This window comes from Ruditapes philippinarum, unplaced genomic scaffold (genome assembly GCF_026571515.1).
Source record: "Ruditapes philippinarum isolate M1 unplaced genomic scaffold, ASM2657151v2 ctg619_1_1_1_1, whole genome shotgun sequence".
Taxonomy (NCBI): domain Eukaryota; kingdom Metazoa; phylum Mollusca; class Bivalvia; order Venerida; family Veneridae; genus Ruditapes; species Ruditapes philippinarum.
The window spans coordinates 32,563-56,013 of NW_026855813.1; the positions used below are offsets into that span (position 1 = coordinate 32,563).

General features: G+C 29.1%; 1 protein-coding gene and 1 long non-coding RNA gene across 6 annotated transcripts in view; one reads left to right on the top strand and one right to left on the bottom strand.

Annotated features, from left to right (window-relative positions):
* LOC132744468 (uncharacterized) overlaps positions 1 to 23,451 on the top strand; it is a 47,632-nt gene that overhangs the window by 6,391 nt on the left and 17,790 nt on the right. The gene's annotated exons all lie outside the window — the stretch shown is intronic.
* Positions 2,173 to 4,335, bottom strand: LOC132744464 (uncharacterized). The gene is made up of 2 exons (XR_009627702.1): positions 4,082 to 4,335; positions 2,173 to 2,894 (listed from the first exon to the last, which is right to left on the bottom strand). It is a non-coding gene; the product is annotated as an uncharacterized LOC132744464 (long non-coding RNA).

Here is a 23,451-nt window from a genome sequence, read left to right on the forward strand (position 1 = left end):
GAGATATTTTCTGCGTAAACTTGTATGTTTACTTTATTTTTTTGCTTGGAATTATTCATAAAATGGTAGCCTATTTAATCATTTTCGTAAAAAGAAATATTTGTTTCATGTTCAACGGTCACCAGTTTCCAAAGACCTTCTTCTATTTTGATCGATTATTGTCAACTATATTCCTGATACAAAAGTTTATTTATTCCCCTCTCCCAAAACAATGTTGAAAATAGTTAAATGAAATAGCTTTGTATCATTAAAAATGTTCCCCGCAGGAAACCATTTTACTTGTAGAAATATGGACGATTTCACAAAGGGATATCGCGTCAGTTAAATACCTCATTATAGAGATGAAATATTTATTAATAAGATATCAATGGGCATATGGAAAAAATCGATGTTGTATGAATATGCTACAATGTCTGTTTGCATTTATTTTGTGTTTGCTTAAAGAAACTATTTGTTTATTGCATTATTTCTACAGGCTGAGCTTGAATAGATATTTAAATTTGGTAAAGAGAACGAACGTGTTTAGCCTTGCTGACAAAAATGCAAGGCATTTAAAAAAGGTATAGCATTGGTTATTTTAATCTATTTTTGAAAGGTTTTTATATATTTTTGTCTTCATTTAACTTATCAATAAACCATGTTTGAATGCTTACATAATAATTATTGTGAAATCGGATTGCAATTCTTAAGAAACTTTGGGACAACATTGAACTTCAAATTTGTATACATCAATGCTATAGTCACGTACAAAACAAACAAGAAACAAACAAGATCACAACAGACTGAGAAAAATTCAATAACTTTTGTTATGAACAGCCTCCGGAATAAGTTTGCAAATCCGGAATTTTCGCAAACTCAACTACCCTTTTTAACATAGTTTCAATACAAAAACTTAAATCAAATAGTTATTTGGATAGAAATAGACGATTATTGACCGATTACACAAAGATAGCGCAATAATTAAACGCTGTGTGAGCGTTCAAAGTGTGACCTCCCATGGGGTTTTTCAATTCTCCCACGGGTTTTTACGTATCCCACTGGGACTTTAGTGGGGTTGAAACCCCATTTCTTAAAGTGGGAGAATAAAACCGTGGGAGAAAAATATTTTTTTTTTCTAAATATTTTTACAAGTGTTGAATATATAATACTTATAATAAACTTATAAGTATTCGAGGAATATATTTAAAGAATTTTGCAATTCTCCCATTGGCTGAACTAACCCATTTAGTAAATGGGAGAAATCTCCCAAAATTAAAATGGTGCGAAAACCTCCCAAAATTAAAATGGGAGAAATCTCCCATGATGGCTAACTTGGAGAAATACCCCATTAGAGCGTGATGGGAGAATAACATTATGGGAGAATTCATCATTATCTTTCTTTTTTTGTTTTACTTATTGGATCGGAAGTTTAACAGTAAAAAATGCGTTCCAGAATAAAAAAGGAAATTCCAGATGTCCTTTTTCCGGGGGTCGATCTGAAGCCACTTTTTCAGTAACAAATTTACATGCAGAGAGAAATACATGGTGATACTAGAGAGATAGGGGAATAATTCCCCTATCTTTTAAACCTCCGACGAAACGCATTGTACCTGTCCGTTCTGTGGATAATATTCCACGAGTTAATTTTCTAAGGACAGTGTTGGAAATCGTTGTTCGGAGTAATTTGATAAATACGCATAGAAGAATATTTCTCTTACTTTTTAATGGGTCAAAATAGCTGTCATTTATGCGGATTACAAAAGCATTTTAAATAAATAGCAGTCAGTCAATATATTTTAAATATGAAATAGAATGGTTAAAAATTAACGCAAACTGATTTGTTTTTGTTACATGTTTTCATAATTTTGTTCAAGAATACATAGTAGTGAAAAAATACATTCAATAATAATTCTCTTACGTATAAAAAATAATATAATATTGGCTATATAAAACTGATGATATTTATCTGTTAAATTTTTCATCGTATTCTTAAGATCATACATATATTTATAAAATAATCATACACGTTTGATTCTTTAAGTTAAATAGTTTATTAATTGTACAATTGTACATTTATGAATAATTTTTTATCCGTATAAGTTTTCTTTAACTGAAGTGTAACATATGTATCTTATTTCACTGGTGTCGTAACTACTGTCGTTAATATGCATATTAAAGATAAATAAGAAGAGAGCTGGTGAAATATTTATTTTCATATCACTCGATGAAATAAATCACGTAATTACATAAAAAAAACCTTTGTATCCCTTTTCATTATATTCTTAAATATCATTAATATAAATTCTGAAATATTGAGAAATATTGATGACATAAAAAATAGTTTATTTTCCTTGTTTTATTGAAAGGACTGCAGTGAAACATATTTCAGTTTTTCACTGGTGTCTTTTCGGACTACATTCTTCTTAACTCAGTCAAATTACAAAGTTAAAGGGAAAGTCATTCAAATTTTAGTGTCAAACGAAAGAAAAAGATGAATAATAAACAAAAAAAGTGAAGTTTATTTTCTATAAATACAGGATTGATTTCATATTGTGGCATGAAAAAGCTGATATTTCACTCGTCGCGAAATATCTATTTTCACCCAACAAGAACTTAAACATGGCCTTTTTATGCCCCATTTATCTCCTTTTTTGATTCATCTCCTTTTTTGAGCGAATCTTAAAAAAAGTATATTTATTCATTATTAGTACGATACATGTGTAATCTATTGTTCAAGATATATAGGTTAATTGCTTAAAATAAAACAACAACAAAAATGAATAAGCAAAACACAATGGCATGAATTTTGTCAGGCAATAAATAGCATTATCCTTCACATCAAATAGTCTAGGTATAGTATGATATCTTGTTGATTTCTTCTATAAGTCTGTTTCTTCACATTAATGATCCTTTATCTGAAAAAAAAAGTATTGAAACAACATTAAACTGTTTTATAATAACTTGGTATTACCTTCATCATTATTATTAGTTTTAGTGGTCACAAGAAAATTTAATCAATAAGAAAATAACTCTCATTAGATGATTTCATAGCTTATATCTTTCATTCATATAATATATACGGATTGTATAATACATATTTTCTTCACATTTTCCCTGTCTTAAAGTAGTTTTTATATATCTTTTCTGCACTATAATGAATCGATTATAAGAACAAATTTCACAACACGCTGTTATAGCATAATATAAAGCAAAGTAGTAAGGAAATAACCCCGCTTTTTTTAATATTTCTAGCCAATAAACCAGAAAGATCCATTACAGCTGAGATAAGAGTGGACTCATGCCACAGGCGGTCAACTGCGAAATCATTCATTGTTAATCGGCAACCTGAAGTTCATGACCTCGTTTGAATTGTTTACATGTGGCTGCAATTTGTATCATTTCAACATGGCATATAAAAATACGAGTTCAGGCGTATTGATATATTATTTTCTTCAAATGTTTCATTATAGATACAAACAAAAGACAGACAGACAGACAGAAAACTTTATTTTCACTCAAGGTATTACAAATACAACATGAGGATGTATGCAAATAACACAAATTAAGCAATATATGGTTCCGGTAGAGATCAGCAATAAAAAAAAGGGGGGAAAAAATAAAATAGAAAAACAATTATTTATGCATTCAGTATCATATATCATATATCATGCATAAAAACGCATTTAGATAAATTTTATTCTAAATATTTTAATGATATCGTTATAATTATTTCATTCGTTATAATTATTTCATTCGTATGTATTTGATTTAGGGGTATAATATCGATTTTATACAATCTGCACATATAAAGAATATGTTTCCAAATTATGTTCAATTTTTAAACAAATGATACCGATTTTTGCTCATTTTTTTAATTTCTTCCTCCAAAAGAAAGTGCAATTCGTTTTCTTTATTGGTCTCAATATAATCGATAATCGACAGAGAAGTGATATACAAATATACATTATTTATTAACCGCGACGCTTTAAGATGTTCACATTATATTCTTAATTTTATTACAAATACTAGTACAAATATAATCACCGCACTACAAGTAAAGATAAATATTATTTCATCTTAACTGAAAAATTGAAATAAATACCTTGGATTTGCATCTGATAATCACATAATCTTTCGCTCAATTAAAGTGCAATCCTTTTGATTATAAAATAATAACACCCTACCACATTCTAACAAATTTATATATTGTACTTCTGTACACCAATTTTTCAATGGCGGGGAGATAGCGTTAAAGCCCGTTAAATTCGTTCCAGATAGTAAATAACCCGTCAGGAAAGTTTCATTAGCTCATTATACAAGTTACACCTAAGTGATTATACGAGACTATTACCGCGCTGGACGTAAAGGTAGCGATTCCATCTAACATAAGAACATAAGAATAGTTCAATGATTGTGGTAGGAACGGAATAATGGGTATTTAACAAGAACTTTTTGCAAAGATCATGTATCTATGTGTATATTTTACGGAACTCTTATTTCTGTTTTTTAAAAATGTTTTTATTTAGTTAACATACAAAACAAGTCGCTATGAGATAAATAGCATTTTTTCTAGATTTCTAAAAAATGATGCAAACTGACCCTCCGCGAGAAATAGCTAAAGAAAATACACGCATGTACCGCCGTTTTTACATTCATAGCTTTAATAAAATATACAAATGTACTAGTAACGTTAACCATGAAACAGAGCAACCCGTTTAACTGTCCGCATGTATAACTATTTGACGAATAAGATCAAACAATATACAGTACATAGTAGAGTGAAACCAACAACGTGTTGCGCATTACAAAAAATACGAGTGGTACAAACAAATTCCTGATTAATACTAGTACAGGGTCCAGGAGAGGTTAAACTGGAATATTGAATTTTGTATCAAAAATAGTAATCACTCCCATTTCGAACTCACTGGGACAATTTTAGAAGCATGCTAAGGCAGCACTGGAACACGTTGTTTTATGGGTGTGCGATCACGTGTTTCAATGTATATTGCATTTGATACAGCTTTTCGGAATTTGTAGATGCTTATGATAGATACTTAAATGCGACCGAAAAATTGAGCCTTAATAGAATTATATAACATTTCCATTTTTATGGAACCAATGAGTGACCTCTGCTTTTGACTTAAGTTGTAAACAAGAAATGTTGTTGGACGTTATTAGCATACCTAGCACATAATTTAAATAGTTTAAAACCAATATGCAGCCTGCAATGAAAATACAACTGCGTCGTATCATATTTTATTTTCAACTGCGTCGTATCATTTCGTAAAAATCATTATTTTCTTGGAATATAAACATCTCTTTTTAATGAAAATTTAGTAAATGATGCAAAATTATGTTTTGAAGTTTATGGTGAACTCTGAAAACGAGTATATAATTGATTTGAAGGAGAAACGATAGATAAAGCAATATGAACTGCGATGGAACTGCGTCGTATCCACACAATTTCATAAAAATTCTGCTCCGCTTCGAGTTGCAAGTTCGCTATAACTTTTGTTTTACAAAATAGTTGTGTAAGCAACATATACCGAACGAAGCGGAAAATAGTGTAGCGTGTTAATACATATATCTGGTTTTCAGTCATTTCCAACAAAAATAGTTATAAACAAAAACATACATATTTCGTTCCAAGATGGCGGCGTTTGTTTACATTTTGTAGGATACGACGCAGTTTTGATTCCCAGCCCTGACAATGGTGCAGAAGTAATTAAGATTGAAATTATTTTAATTTTATATATCAATTTAAAGCTATTAAATCGGTATATTACATTATTAATAAAGTTACAAGATATACTGACATATTGACATATCGAGTAAGTTAGTTTATTATACCAAAAGTAAATTGATTTCTACAAATGGAAATAATTAGTTTTGTAGTGGGTACAAAACATTTATCCTGGCTGTAGCACAATGCATTGAAAAATAAAAACGTTTCAATAAATCCACAATTTTTGCCATTACCTATTCATAATCACATTATAAACATATAATAAGGTCCCAGAATATCCAAAAGATATGACATTTTGTAGTTTATAACATATAGCGTCAATAAAAACGCAGCCGTAAAAATGCAAGTGTAATGAGTAAACACAATACAGTGAACGTTGAGAAAACGAGGCGCTGTGAATATCGGAACTCTTTAAATACCGGACAATTAATTTAGTCATTCGTTAAACGATTGCATGAAACATTGACAATACCGGAATCTGTAAAAACCGAGAATTGGACGGTTGAAAGGGGAAGATTAACAGTATGAAGTCAATTATATAGATAATTACCCTGACACAGGGTCTTTCTATTTGAAAGACCCTGCCTGACAATACCGGACATCGAAGGTGTGAATAACCTTGCAATTGTCAATTGGTTGTGTGTAAATCGCTAACTGAGCGGTAACGAAATAGTAATTGTCTGATTTGTTTATTATGTCATTTTTCACAGTTTGATTTACTTTGATTTATATTTCTTTCTTTAAAACATTAAAAATGTGTATTATTTTTTTATATTTCTGTTTAAATAATGACTAAATGACTATTGATACTGCATTATCTTTTCAGAACTTTACAACCTGATCATATATATTGTAAAATATTATTTTGTAAACCCCTCATGTATTTTATTAATACCTGGTTAAATAAAGATATTTGAATTGAATTGAATTGAATTGTTTATTATGTCTCTTTTCACAGTTTGATTTACTGTAAAGCATATATGTTACCGTTTAATAGTTATGCCTAAATGCGCAGGTAAAATCGGTATGAATAAAAACACAGATTTTTTTTATAATGCGTTGCTTTTGTATATTAATTTCCGTATGTAGAAATTTATTGACTATTTGTGTAATAAACAAACTTACTCGGTCCATCAATATGCCAGTTTATTTGGTAACTTTATAAATGTACTAATTAAATAGTTCTAAATTGACATAAAATTAAATAGACAGGAAGCTTTTTTTAGGTAAATGGTGGACTTCGCAGGCATCTTAGCGAGAAACTGATAACGATCGCTGATTGGCTTATCTCCGTGACCCCTGTCAGCTTGATTGACAGGCGGCGTTATGTCAATTTTCAATGACTGCATGTTTATATTTTGATACAAAATAACTACATGTATGGCTTTATGCTACGCACGCCTTACGGCACACTTGTTTTTCATCCCTTATTACTTAATCGCTACGTCTTAAAAATCTGAATGACACCGATTAGATTACCATTTGAGCATATTACCGTTTAATCTTATAAATAATGTTTATTTTTGTTTGTTTGTTTTGAAAAATTTTCAGTAATAATTTTTCATCCGACGATGATAACAATAGAAAAATGAAACAATTTCCATAATTGGAATTGGTTGGTTTTATCCATTATATGAACAATATTAAAAATTTGTTTTCTATAAGGTTATTATTACAACTAAACGAAGTGATCAAAATATTGTTTGTATTTCGAAAAAAAAATCTTACCGCGGTATTTATATTTATTGAATTCAAATAAGTTATATACTTCAAAACCAGGAGAGCCTTGCCATTTAGCTTGTGAAACTATTTGAATGTCAAAATAGACTGGACGAGACAGAAAATACAGATAGCAGACCGGCGAAGAGTACATCAAAGCATTTTGGATTGTTTTATATTTAAATGAATTTTGGTGATTAAATCGTTACATATGATACCTTATCACACACCCGTGCCGATTTTGCGACTCCGTAAATATGGTATTGCACGGCCGTGCATATATTTTGACGTGACGTCATTAGTGTTATATACAAACATAGTGTAAGACGCGCTAAATGTTAGCGTTTAACTATAGGCGCGTCAATGAAAAATGACTCTTATTTCACTTTAAACGGTCAGCATTAATACTATTATCATCAATATTATAAATTATTATAATTATTATTATTATCATTATTTTTTTATTATTATTATAGTTATTATGATGATTTTTATTATTATTATTATTATTATTATTATTTTTATCATTATTTTTTTTTATTACTATTACTATTATTATTATTATTATTATAAATTATTATTATTTCTTCTTCTTCTTATTTTTAGCATTATTTTAATCATAATTATCATAATTATTATTATCATCGATATTATTATTAATTAATTTTATTATAATTATTTTTATTATCATATTATTATTATTATTATTATTATTATTATTAGTTATGTATATTATAATTATTATTTATCTATTATTATTATTTATTATTATTATTATTATTACTATTATCACTATTTATTTCTTATTATGATTATTATAATTATTATTATTTTTATTATTTTTGTTATTAGATCTATTATTTATATATTATTATTATCATTATTATTTTGTTGCATATTCCCTGTCATTTTATTTGATTTTTGGATTTTATTTTATTCATATATTTTGTATTATATGTTATAAGCGCCACACCTAAAAGATAGAACACTCTCCCATTTGCAAGGAATGGGAATTATCTCCCATTATAAGAAATTGGATTTTATCCCATTTATTAAAATGGGATTTTCTTCCCATTATCAAGATGGGTGATTTCATCCATGGGTGCGTTTCACCCATAATGAAAATGGGAGATTCTGAACATATTTATATTTCTATCTATATTTTTAGGAAGGAATATCTAAAGTCAAGATTAGTGATTTTTTTCTAAAAATAATGGTATATAATTTTTTTTAATTCTCCCATGAATTTTTTCTCCCATTCTCGTAAAGAGGAAATGAAACCCCACAAAACTCCCACTGGGAGACCAAATCCCCAGTGGGGGAATCGAAAAACCCCATGGGACGGCCAACTTTGAATGTCTCCCCTGCATTTAATTTTAAGGGTATCGTCATTTCAAAGGCCAGGTTTTACTTGACTCTATCTCTATTATTGACAGGTCTTTAAATTTTTTCTCTAATCAATTTAAAAAAGGTAGCTGAGTTTGCGAAAATTCCGGATTTGCAAACTTATTCCGGAGGCTGTTTATACATTGTAAACATACTTACGGAAGCCCTGGAGGGACATTTATTATTTAAAAATTATTACTTATTACATATTCTTTATAACTTATCACTTATAATTTACGCCTTGTTCCCGCCCGATGACGTTTTTCTTCAGAATCAAAGAACTTAAAAAAGACGGAAAAAGTTAATGTCGCCAAACAAATATTAGTTATTGACAAAATGGTGTAAAAATATGAAAATAAATAATTTAAGTTTAACACAGCAATGTGCTTACAAAATATGTATAAAATTGGGTACGAGTGGGAGCATTTTCCATTTTCATACAAAAATTAAGAAAAACTAACTCTAAATAATAATATATGAAACTAATGTAGAAAAAATGTGTAAACATGACTCGGTTTATGTTACAGTACCTAAAAAAAACAATTTTCAAGAAGGTTTTGAACCTTATTTCTTATATGTTTCTAGAAAAGTCCGAGTGGGAGCATTCAGAGAAAAACACTTATCCTGTTTTCAGGCCTAAACCAGGCAATAAATCTATAAACTTTTTTTACAATTATTCCAAGTACTATAGCCATTCTTTGGTGCGCTACATTATGTTTTGATACTCTTACTATTTCTAATTATTATAATTAAATTGTATTTTACCTTCGAGTCGACGGATATTTTGAAGGAAATGGTCCGTGTGGGAGCATTCAACAGGAACGTGATGACGTAGTATTCTACCATTGAATGAGCTTAAGTATTTTGTTTAAAAGTCAAGGCACGGTTCATTTGTCATTTTATGCCTGGTTAAAGTCAACAACTGAAACTGGATTTCACAGCTCACTGAAAAAACTAAAGTTCTTGTAGGCAAGTTTTCTTCACTAATAAATACTGAATACATTGTACAGTTAGATTTGGGATATATATGCATTTTTATCTGAGCGTTTACCAACCATATTTTACACGCAAAGTTACACGTATTAAGTATTTTAAATGCGAATAAATTCTTAATCGGTTGAATACATCCATGATTTTGGTTTTCTATAAAAGCAGATGCTTTTAAGCATAGCATATTTTGCACAAACACAAACATCCCTATGCAATATAAAGTGTATTTACTAATTAAACTTGCGCACTGCACATCATCTTTGTAATATTATATTTCTGCTAAAAACATTTAATTTACTATAATCGGTTTAAAAGTTACAGAGCGGACATACAATATATGGTAAATTTGCACGTTTTGCATGTTGTTTTTTTTTACGAAAAACTAGGAAAGATAGAAAAATGAAACAAATTAACTAATAAACCTATTCAATAATGTAAAATTTTTGCTAGTTTTCATTTTTTAAAGTGCGTAAAAATATTGGCTGAATTCACCAAAATCTAGCATGGTAAACAATTAATCACGGGGCGGGGCTAATTTCGATCTCAAGAAACCTAAGTCTGTGTTCTGCACATCGTGTTATTATAAGTAAGACACAAAATTTTGAAATTGATACAAAATGGCTCAGTTTGACCTTAATCTTGACCTAAGAAAGGTTGAACCTGCGCTCTGCTCATCGTCTCATTATGGTTAACATTTTTGTCAAGTACTTTTAATTTCCTTCCAGTGGTTCAAAAGACGCAGACTGTACACGAAGCCTGTTAACAGGCGGATGGACGGACAGACACTGACGGACGACCAGCTGCATAACAATATACTCCGAAATTCTTCCGGACATATAAAAAGGAAAAGGAGGCCATAGGATAGATACCTATGTTCCGTTTTATGTTCTGTCAAAACCTAAACTTTACATAATATAAAAACAAGCGTTGTAAAAGTAAACAGAATTATAACTTTAGTATGATTGTTTCATGAGCCTTTGAGTGAGAAAACGCCTGTTCAAACAAATATTTCATATTTCAGTCTGACCTTGACCTAATTTTCTTAATATCCATTGAAGTACAATGTAGACTTTAGGCAAAGACCTGTGTTAAAAAGACAATTAATTGAAAATCAATTAGAGGCACCAATTGGTCATACTTGTAATAAGCTAAACAAACATAGCGTCAACCTTTCCTAATAAGAAAATGTTTTAATATCTAATTTAATTTATTTAGTTATTAATAAATATTATTTTTTCTTGCAAGTTATATTTCTTTATATTGTGAAACTCTATAGTGGTTATTGATTTTTGTAATGTTTAACATATAAAGTTGTTGAAAAGGTTTTAGATTTAATTGATAAATTATGCGTATACTGGTATGGGTATTCATATTTTATATTAATTTATGCATTTTCTTGTTTTTCCTTTTTTTAATTATAGTCAATCGTGAAACCAATCTAAAGTATTCAAATGAGGTTTGGTCTTCGTTAACCAATTTTTCTACAGCCTTTTATTCTAATAACTTACCTTAAAGTCCCGTTGTAAACTTGGTTAATTGATTTGTATATCGTTCTTATTGATATATGGAATCAACTGTGAATTTTATATGATTGAAGTGGAAATATTTTCTGACATTTCTATACCAATTGATGATGTCTAGACAAATAACCAGTGTGTAAATATCCAGATAATTCCTTTACCTCGTTTTTCCAAAATCATCATTTTTATTGTGCAAAATAACTCAATCTAATTCTAACCGATTTTACTTCAATACCTTTTGCAAAATTTTTAAGTGTGTCACTTAATCTTAATGGACACACGCATTGTCGAAAAAAAACTTAACATCACATAACCGGCAGTCTAATTATTGTATTTCAAGTCTGAAATAACAGCATTGAAATATGTATTTTGATCTTGTAATTTATTGATCGTCAAACAATACAGACAACTTGTCTTTTCTTTTTTTGGCTTTCTATCTTTTATGTTGAACACTCGTGTTGAAAATATTTCAACGATAATCGACAAAATATTACAATAGTAATATAAGACTAAGTAAAGAATTTCTTTACGATTTGTTTTGTTCAATTTATCATATGAGTGAAGAGCTATGACTTGCTTATTGTAAATTATTGTTTCGTACTAATGTTACCCTCTTGCGCATCGGTCGAATGTTTCACTTTCGCTCACTTCTTTACCTCTGCTAAAATAGTATGTTCAGAACGATATTTCTATACTTTTATAAAGTAATTTTGAATGACATTAGTTAGAAGCAATATTATGAAATAGATACACATATGTATGATTGATAATTTATAATACATTTTTGTTGTTGTTATAGAGGGAAAATGCGGACAATTTAGATATATAGTGTAGATTGGCGGGCGATTAAGCTGGTATTGATTCATTTATAAAGAAAAATAGAAAACTTAAGAATTCTTTAGGCCCTTTTTTATGGACAGAATATAAAGAAAAAAGTGAAAAACTCGAACGATTAACAGACTGAATTAAATGAAAAATAATCAAGAAGTATTCAAAAGTTTTTTATTGAGATTCTAAATTCAGAATTTTTATAACAAGTCTATATTGTCCCCAATACAAAAGAATGAACTATATACTAAACAGTTTACTAATTTGCATCATCAAAGCTACTTTTGATATGATTTTAAAGAACAAATAACTATATCTCTTTTAATTTCATAATAATATTTTAATGTAAATGTTATAATTTTATCATATTTGGTAAATATATGGTAAACATTAAATTGAAACTGATTAGAAACTTTGGATAAGCCAAGAGCCAAAACTGAAGTGCACGAAATCAAAAGAAATCTAAAAACAATGAACGATAGATCTTATCAGATTACAAAATGTATAAAAAAAACTAATAATCTTAATTATTTATAACTATAGCTTTTACGCCCGCTTTGTAACTCAATATCGTCAGCGTTTTCCCTCTATATCTGTATCGTCAGCTTTTTCGCTATATGTCTATATTGTCCGCGTTTTCTATATATATAAAAGTGTGACAAATTAAATTAAAGCACAACATATAAGTTTGAAAAACACATAATTACACTGCCGATTAAACTTGCCGACTCTTTGCACGCACTTTTGCAGACAATATATACATACAGGAAAAAGGCGGGCAATAAAGATATAGTGTAGATTGGCATCCTTGTCAAACATACAACTAATAATCACCTTTCTTTAATGCATATTAAGTTACATTTTAACTGAATCTTATTTTATGTACACATACGATAAGGTGGACGAATGAGTATATAATTGAAATTCGCTGAAATTAATGTTTATTTTTGAAGTTGCTCCGTTGTATTTTTTTCCGGTAAGTTCATATTAATGATATGCCCCATTAGAATCTCCTCTGTTTTAACATTTTTAATTTTTTTTCAACCTAAACAACCAATGAGGTTTCTGTTACTTGAATAACTTTGTTATGTGCTACCAGACAAAAGTTATGTATATATAGAAAATGCGGACAGTACAGACATACATTGAAAAGCTGGCGATATAGAATTTTTAAGCGGATGTAAATAAAGATTTGATAAATAAGTGTGCCAACTATCTTGTAAGCATTAAAGTTTCTAAGTATCCTACATTCACTATATATATATATATATATATATATATATATATTATAAATCTATGTATACGCTGATTCCATTAAAGGAATGGAATTAATGTCGATTCAACTGTTTCAAGCTTGATCATTGTATTTTAGTGTGTGTATTTTATTGTTGTTCTATCTTATTGTTGTTAAAGGAAAAACGAATGTAACACACTGAAAACAGTACGTTTGATGGCAAATGTTAATTTTAGTGTTTTATATAGTCCAAAACAGTGCGATAAAATTAAATGCATATCCTTAAAGATCCTGTAACACTGTTATCCTGTTTTTTATGGTTTTATATCATAAATATGATGCTCAAATTAAGATTTATCAATATTGTAAGTTCCAAAAAGCATTATTTATAAAGATATTATCGAATTTAACATTTCATGTAAAGAAAGGGGGGTAATTAGAAATTTATTTTCTATAAAGTCGAAGTCAAATTTTTCTATAAAAATGCATATATTTGAATGATTACATATTATGTTAACAAATATTTGCAGTACATATTTTACATATTCTTCGATGTTTGAAAATCGTTATATAAGCATAATTATATACATATATAAAATTTCAGTTAAGTGTGGTAACAACCTCAATTACAACATACAGGCTCTTTAATTACTTAAAGTGTTGATAATTTAGTATCAGCACTCGTATTTTTTAAAACAAATTCATGTCAATATTTGACACATTTCTTTCTTTATCAATTCAAATACATGTAATAAAGCGTATTACAATTCAATGACATTCAATCATAAGTTACTTTTATATTTCTTCAAATTGACTATTTAATTAAGTTTAGTTTTTTTCAATATTCCATTGGACCAAATGGTCCATGGTAAATGACAAGACAGTGTGCAGCATATACATACAATACCATGTGAAAATAGAGAAGGTATACACAAAATTGTATATCATCATTGAAAATAAATATCAGAACAAAAGGATATTCAATTTAAGGTGACAACGGAGTCAATTATCACTGAAAATACCTAAAATGAGATTTTTTGCTAAGTAGATTTATCAACCTTTTCTGAACACATTCGTGATTTAATTTTGGAAGCAGTTAGTCCAAAAAATGTGTTTTTAAACGTTTTAAAACGGTACCTATACTATTTGTATCTGCTATTCGCGTAACCTGTCGATTATCGATAACGCTTCGCCCCCTGTTGAGGCATCAATGAGGGAAATCGGTAGTTTCATATATCCGTGAATTACAGGTCCATACTGGTCAATACTTCTCGTAATACATGTATCGTACAACTACCGTACATCTTTTATGAATATCTCAACATTTAGTCTTTTTTATAAATTAAGAAATTGTCGGCCAATGCACGTAACATAATGTATGAAACATAAATAATTAATTATAGCGGCAAATCGCACGACCACGGGGTTGATTAAAAATGTAGTTGCTAAAATATCCATTATGTGTGAAAATAATGTGTCTGTCCCATTAATCTGATAGATATTACATTGAGTTGATAGACTTTTGTACGGATTCAAGGGCTTACTTTCCATTCAACCTCGTTTTCTAACAATGTCAAGTAAAAACAAAAACAGACAACATTTTTTATGTGAACGCCTATATGACTTGTGGTAAGGTGTCCCTGACAAATTTCTGAACCATTTTAGATTGTCTAAGGATGATTATATCTCTATGAATAAAATAAAGATATTAAAATATATTCTCAGTGAAAATAAATTGTTCGCAAGTAAACCGGACACAGTACTAATAAATCTGGGACAAAGTATGAAATTTATTGTCTATCCCGGTAGAAACTGGATCTCTATGCCGTGCATAATAGAAGTCAAGAAGGTCAGATCATAATGATCGAGTAATACCTTTTATTTCTATTAAAATATGTGAAGGATTATCAATTTGGTAGAAAAAATATATAATATCCCGTTCTTATTTGTACATCTACTGACCATGGACTTTAAAAGACTGTCAGAAGCTCAGTTTTTTGTTATTTTATTTCATAATTTAACGGAATTTCATACACGAATACACAGACACTGGTTTAATACAATAATAATGCTGATGATAATAAAAATAAACTTCAAAAAGGAAGCAATTAAATACCCCGCTAGCGGTGCGCAAATGCGTTTCATTTCCCCCCACTGAGTGCCTCAAATTTTACCGATAGTCACGTGACATGTGCGACAAATACCAGACGGACAGTAAATCACGTTAAGAATTGAAGAAATTTCGGCTATAAACTGATATTAATCAGCAGCTTTTTAATTGGTCAGATGTCACCGGGTCATAAAATGTTGTTAGAGTATGTTACCGCAACTTGTGACCCTCTCTGGTGCGATATTTGTGTATTATGCAATTATTTAGCGTGAAACGTAGGGGTCCGAGAGAGAACAGCCGATTTATGACACTTCGTTTGATGCGGGTCGGACTAACTTTGAATCGGCATAACTTTTTTAATAATCAAGCAATTAACATGCGGTTTAAAGCACATGAAAGGAAATTCATTTACGGAGGGAACCGGATTTTTGTTTGCTCAATCAGCGACTTAATTATCTTTAATTACGTAATATGTATGGTGAAAAAAGTTGCATAAAATGTTTGACGTTACGTAATATTTTTTTGAGAAAAGATAGAAAAAATTTGAGACACGGTTCCCCAGATAATATAAGTATGGTTATTTTCCAAAAGTTTGATGACAGAAAAATAAAAAAATGACTTTGATATGACGATTTAAAATTTTAGGATTTTTATTCAAAATCAATCATTTACAAAGGCATTTTTTTCAAATATGTTATTTTTTATGATGATCAACGACATTTAATGCACAAAGATTAAATAAATAACAATTATTACTAAAATAACTTGGTTTAAATAACATTTATGTGAGTACCACGGAAAGTGTCTGTTGTCACCTTAAAATAATGCTAAATAAATAACCACTGTCTAGCAAAACTTACGGAGAGGTAAACTTCATACTTTGTATTGAATTAAATTGACAAGATACATATATATAAAATGCATCATATAAATTTATATTCATATTTGCTCGAGTGTGTGTATGTTGTTCTTGTCGAATCAAAATAAAGAACAACATAACTATCTGTAAGTAACTTTAGCTATAGGAGTGGTTCGATTTAAAGAGGATGCATATATAAAAATGACATAATCATTTAGATATACATTTACATATATATCATTGACATGTTTATGTGCTGAACTAAAGCGTACCCTTATTCAAAATTATTGAGCAAAATCATTTAACTACACTTACATATGATGCACGACGCGAGAAAAACGGTCTTAATGACACGCCAATAAATGTGCACTACGGCGATTTAAATGACGTCACTCTTCTTGCGAAAACACATGTTAATACGGAAATGCTTTTTATCGTGTATTATTGAAGTTTTTAAAGTTAACCCAACGTCGAAATTTTGAGGAAAGTTTATAAGATGGAGGAGGAGTAAGTATCTATAAAGTATTTATAAAGTATATTTTTTATAGAATTAAATTAAAGGGATACATAGACAAATAGTAAATTGATGTTATTTACTCAAATCATGTTAAAATGTCATTCCCTAAAGTTTTAGCATGAATTTCTGTAAAAAATACTATATTTTTTGGGTTTGAAGCGTAATTATATTTTCATATGTTGAACGAAATTAAGACGCGCACAGAGTCACCGAGTAGTTTTAAAACAAATCATATAACTGGAAAACCCTCTGGAAATTACAATAACAGATATTCTGGATATTGTTAGATTGAAATAAGTATTAGTCATTCATTTGACAGATATTTTAACGTTTTCATAGTTCTTTATCACAGCTATTTTGAAGTCTAAATGCTATAACCTGACCCACGTGTGTCAAGTTGGGAAACATCCATTTTATTCTTTATAAAGAGAAAAGTTTTGTTCCTTTGACTGGTTAGTGTTTTCTTTTCAAGGACATTTATAGAATATTGAATGAAAAATTCAAATCGTAGAGATAAAAATTTTGCCTGCGTCTCCCTACATTAAAGGATTAAAAAGCAATAACAAGTACCATATGTTACCTATTCAGGTGATATCATAATTTTTTACCGTAATTATAAAGATCGTTGCTTTTAAAAGGTTCAAATGCGCTGTTTTTACCTCTATTTTCAAGGTACCTTACGCTCAATCTGTCTGACTATATATTTAAAAAGATTGGCCATTGAACAATAGTTGATTATGAAAATTGCCAAAGATACATTATGATAATTTGTCTGAAATATAAAAGGCCTGTCCCACTCTTTTTATCAGCAGAGCATTAATGTCATTTTCCGAAGGATATCTATAGAATTTATTGTGTTTCATGTGGGTTATTGGTTATTCACATTGACTATTATCTATAATTTGAAATTGAAACCTATTATAGAAAAATCTCAAGTTGTCTTGACTTTGAACTTTTCACCCGCCATTTATACTTTGATAGGCATAATATTACTTTAATTCATGTTTAACTATGGATGTCTTTTTTGTTAGTTCATAGGTAACGATGGTATACGGCGTAGTGTTGCCATACATAACACTGAAGAAAAGATTGTCTCTTCAGTCAGAATGTCAGTTTGACGCTGTGCTGTCGATGGTAGAATCAAGTTAATTAGACTCCTGCCTTGTCGATACACTCGGTATTTTTATAGCAAAATATTTACAATGATATAATGGTCAAACGATTTGTAATAGTGCCTAACTTTAAAGTCGGAGTTAAAGTTGGACCATAGAAAGAGAAAATATCTTATAGATGAAAGTGTAAGGGTGTATTGTTTTTATTAATCGGTTACCAGTAACTCTAATTTACTTTACTGACATTTTTATAATAACATGAAGTCAAAAATATCCATACCGTGTAATTAGAACGTAGTCATGGTCCTTAAAGAGTATATTTAAGCCTAATCTAGTAAAAGATTTTAACATTAGATAAATTCTATATCATTCCTTCTATAATTAAATAAAATTTATAGGTTAGGATGGTCTTAGTTTTATTTTTCTACAAACTGACAGCAACAATATGTGAAATTAAGTCACGTGACCATGTTTACGGAGCTGTCCAAGTTGTTCCATTCTTTTAACTAAAATAATTTTAAATGTGCACATAGTAATATTTAATATTGTTGATTTATAGAGGCATATTAGGAAAAAAGTTTGTAACAGTTGCCATTAAGCAACAATAATAGTCGCAATTAACGAGATGTCTCTTATTTACATATTAACTTTATTACTAATCTATCGCCGTTGCTTTCTTTTATTTTATTTGAATGATTTGCATGATAATTTTGCAAATAGTAATAGTATAGAAGGTAAAACATTTAATGATGAAGTACTTGACATTGTGAAATTGTTTATTATCCTATACGCTAACGACACTGTTATTTTATCTGAGTCAGCAAACGATTTACAAATTGCTATTAGCCTACATAAAAATTACTGTGACAACTGGAAAGTAACTGTGAATACATCTTAAACAAAAGTTCTTGTATTTTTAAAGGTAGGCGAACGCAGTATAATTTTACATATGAAAATCTAGAAGTTGTCGAGGAATTCAAATACATAGGAGTATTATTTAGTAGAAGTGAGCAAAGACTTATATAGCTAACCAAGCAATAAAAGCCTTGTATTGTTTAATAGAAAAATAAAAAAAAACTTCAATTACCTTTGAATATGCAAATAGATTTGTTTGACAAACTTGTAAAACCAATTTTACTACGTGGTTGCGAATGCTGGGGATATGGTAATAACAGTATACTTGAAAAGGTACAATTGAAATATATTAAACATATATTAGGCCTTAAATCTAGTATTGTGTACGTCGAATGTGGTGTTAAATCAATTTCTTTTTATATTGACTGTAGAATAATTAAAGTTGGGCCTGATCTAGTTGTACCTAATGAATTAAAACTATCTAGCACATTTTATCAAATTGCTCTTAAAACTTTTAAGTACAATGTTAATAGACATACATTTCTGTGCTTTAAGCATATTAAAAATATACTTGTCAAATGTGGAAACCCCAATGTATGGACCTATACGATATTTCCTAATCATAAGCGGTTAGTTACTAATGTGAGATTTGTTTCTAAATAAGTGGTATTGTACAGAATCGAATAAATGTAAAAATTAAAAATCGTAATTAAGTACGACATCCAAATTTTATTAACTTTTAAATCTTTTATGAATATGAATATAACTCATTGTAATGAATACATTATTTTTTGTTTATTTGTTAAGGAAATAATCACAAAATTTGATAATAGATTTCTATATAATTGTTCATCATGTCCTTGAAAATGCGTGTCCTTCTCCATTTTGTTAAGATGAAATATATTATTATCATTATTTTCATGTGTATGCTATGCCTCTTTATGCAATGTATGCTTATATGCTATAGCTCATATTGTTATGTGTTTACATGAATTGAGTTCTGAAATAAACTTTGAAACTAACTTTTTTACAGTTAGATCAAACTAATTGAGTTGATTTAAGATAAATAAAATTGCCGCTTTAAAATTCTTCAATAAATATACATCAACTAATGTATTCGATGTTATTTGTTAATAATGTGTTCAAATATATGACGTTCTTTAAATAGATATATCTCAATAAATAACCTTTTGATTTAAAAATAGTTTTTACTATCTTATTCAGAAAGAAAATCTCTATAAAAATGAGATAAAAACCAAATTTCGAAAAAAATATATATAATTAACATATTTAGCCATTAAACTTATTCAAAACAATGTTATAATTTGAGACTATTCGTGTAAAAAGCCTTATGGAACTTATCAATAATTTCTAACTAATAATATTGATGTATGACCTTAATTTGAAAGCGGCGTGGCCGAGTGGTTAAGTAATGATTGCTGACCGCGTGGGTTCAAACCCTGTCAGGGCCAAGCCGTTGTTTCCTTGAGCAAGAAACTTCACATTCATTGCTTAGTACTGGGTTGGTTCAGGGAACGGATTCGAGAGTGTTTCAATAAGCTTTTAGCTTCCAACACAATCGAACTAAAAAAAATTTGTATAAACTAATTTGTAAGCGCTATTGTCATACAATATTCATAAGGAAAAAAACAAGCATAATTTAACTGAACAATAATGTCTACTAATTATTTGTGTATAATCTTTCTTTTCTTAGTGCAAAGGCATTGTTTACAAATTTTCCTAATTTACGTAATGTGCATTAATTTTCAGAGTTTAATAACTCTATAAATTGTGGCATATTTTTACGTCTCCAGTAATATGCCGGTATCAGATTTTTCTTAAATCATTATATACATTGCATTCTAATATGAAATGGTATATTCGTCTTCTAAGACGTAACAAGAAAAACATTTTCTATCATTTAAATGTGTACTATTTGGTTTAGTCAATCTACCTGATTCTATGTGCAATATATGAGATGATACTCTTAACCTTGTGAGATCCTTACAAATCCGTTTAACATTGATAATATTAAAATATGGTTAAAACTTAAAAAAAACAGAAATATGTCTATAATATAGAGCTCTACCAGAGTTATCTAATATACTTGAACAGTTTTGTAATTATATTTTGTTAAATATTAAGTTTTAAAATTCTATAAACTTCATCGATTCCAACCTCTACACTTTAAACCTATATCGTCCGCTTTTTCCCTCTAAAACAATATCTATATTGTCCGCGTTTTTCCTAAAGTATTTGTTTATATTGTCCGCTTAAGGCGTCCGCGTTTTAGGCCCTTGTGTATTATCTGATCATTGAATACTTCAACATAATGAATTTCCGGATCACTCGGGTTCAACAATACATATTTTAAGTAAAACGCAAAAAAGGAAAGTCAAAATGATTTGTCAGATAATAACACATTTATCCCAAAATAAATGAATTGCATTCAATTCTGAACACAAAGCAGTGTGATTATTTTGATATTTTAAATAGATGTAATTCACTTGTTAATTCTTTCACTCAAGTATTACGTAAATGTTTTCAAAAGTTTTTGGAAGTTAATACAAAACTAAAAACAAGCAATTATAATAAAAAACCATGGTTCAACTAGGACTGTTTCACCACAATAAAAGAATTTGAAAAAAAGCAAGGAATGTTTTGGTTAAAGAACTATACTCTAAATCTCAGTCAAGAAAAATCTTGATATTGACGACTTACATATTTTTTTAAAGTTTATATTGTAAGATATAATAAATGCTTGCTCAACATTCTTTATTTGCTGTGCATAATTTATTGATTGCTTTTAATCAAATAAACCTATCTACACAAGAAAAATGTAAACTATTTGATTCTTTGGTGGGACCGATTCCTAAATTAAGGCGCCGAAATAATAGGAAACCACGGGGATAAATATAGTGAGCGTATACATTGTAATTTTTTTAAAAAGACACTTAGCGATAAAAATCAACTTATTGGCACGGTATCCAATGAGAATACAATGCAAAATTATTATGATTAAATAATGGTTAGAAATTTTTGGTTCAGAAAGGAATTCATTACAATGTATAATGTAATGAAAAAAGATGTTAATTACATCGTATAACAGAAATAATTTGGCATTTCAAATAAAAACAATACTTGACGGAATAGGCTTTTCCTTTTTTATGGCCACAGCAAAACGAAATTAAAATATCATTTCAAATCATAAAGAATATATATTTACAAAAGAGGAAAATGTGCGGGAAAAAGTAACGTATAAATAAAACAAAAACACAGTCCATGAGTTAACTTACTTAATTATTTGCCAACCGGTTTCGCTTATGATTATCAGGGCAAATGTACAAATTGAAATTGGTAGGCACAATGGAGTTCCAAATATGCATGTCATCGAAAATAAATTTTAGTTTTTACTCGTTTGTCCAATATTTTAGAACCTTCGTTAGAATATTTTTAAAACATAATTTTTTCAAGATATGTATATTTTCACTAGAAGTAAAAAACTCGTTTATTGTAAGATCTAGACTCTACATATAGACATACCGTAAATAACATATCTGAAAACATGTTGTATGACTGAATTTGTATACTGTTTATATATTTCTTATTGTTAATGCTAAATTTGCATGAAGATCTATTGTTAATAACTTCTCTGAAAACATTTTGTACTATTTTAAGAATAATTTATTGTAAAAATGTCTTACACTTAACCCTTATTACATAATAATGGCTATATGCTACGGAAGCCTATAAAGGCCGTTTTGAGGAAACAATTCGAACTTAGATATTAGATCTTTGAACTTAAATCTTGGAACTTAAGTCTTACATTTTAGAAATAACGAGTTCGTAAAGACGGGAACACGCCATATTGACTGCAAGAAGATGTATATTAGGTAAATTTCTTATTATATTTCTTTAATTTTATATTTTGTTTTGAAGGATTGCAGAGATATAACTATTATGTTAAAAGATCAGGTGATTATAACTGTATAACTTAAAAGGCGTGGTGAAAAACAACCAATTTCAATAGGAGTCAAAGGTGGCTATTTTGCCAAATGCCAAATGTAGCTATTTTAGCCTAACATTGCCACAAAAGGACCTACGATGAAGGACACAGCATCAAAACTGATATCTGTTGTCTGTCTCTGAGTAATTCCCCAATTGTCAAATTTGGAACAGTATTTAAGATTGTGTAACTGTCAGTTTTGTTGTTTTTGTAATATGTACAAAAATAATTTAATTATCTTTCTTATTGCAGAATCTTCATTATTCGTTTTCCGAATGTCGAAAATAGATGGGCATGGATGTTTTGATTTGGCTGTAATAACACCAGTTTCTAGTGTGTAACAAGCCTAGAACTGATTAAAAATTACTTACATGTGTATTCATAGTTTATTTTATAAGGATATTAAACTTATACTGAAAGCTAACAAAATTGTCCGACTCAAAACACGTACACCTAATGTAGAACTAAGGGACCCCATTATAGCAGTAATCAAGAGGTTAGCTGTGTTAGTTTCGATCAATGTAGAACAATTTTGGAGACTGACTTCCGGTTCCAATGTCTAGAGATTCTGTAATTAGGCTAATGCCACA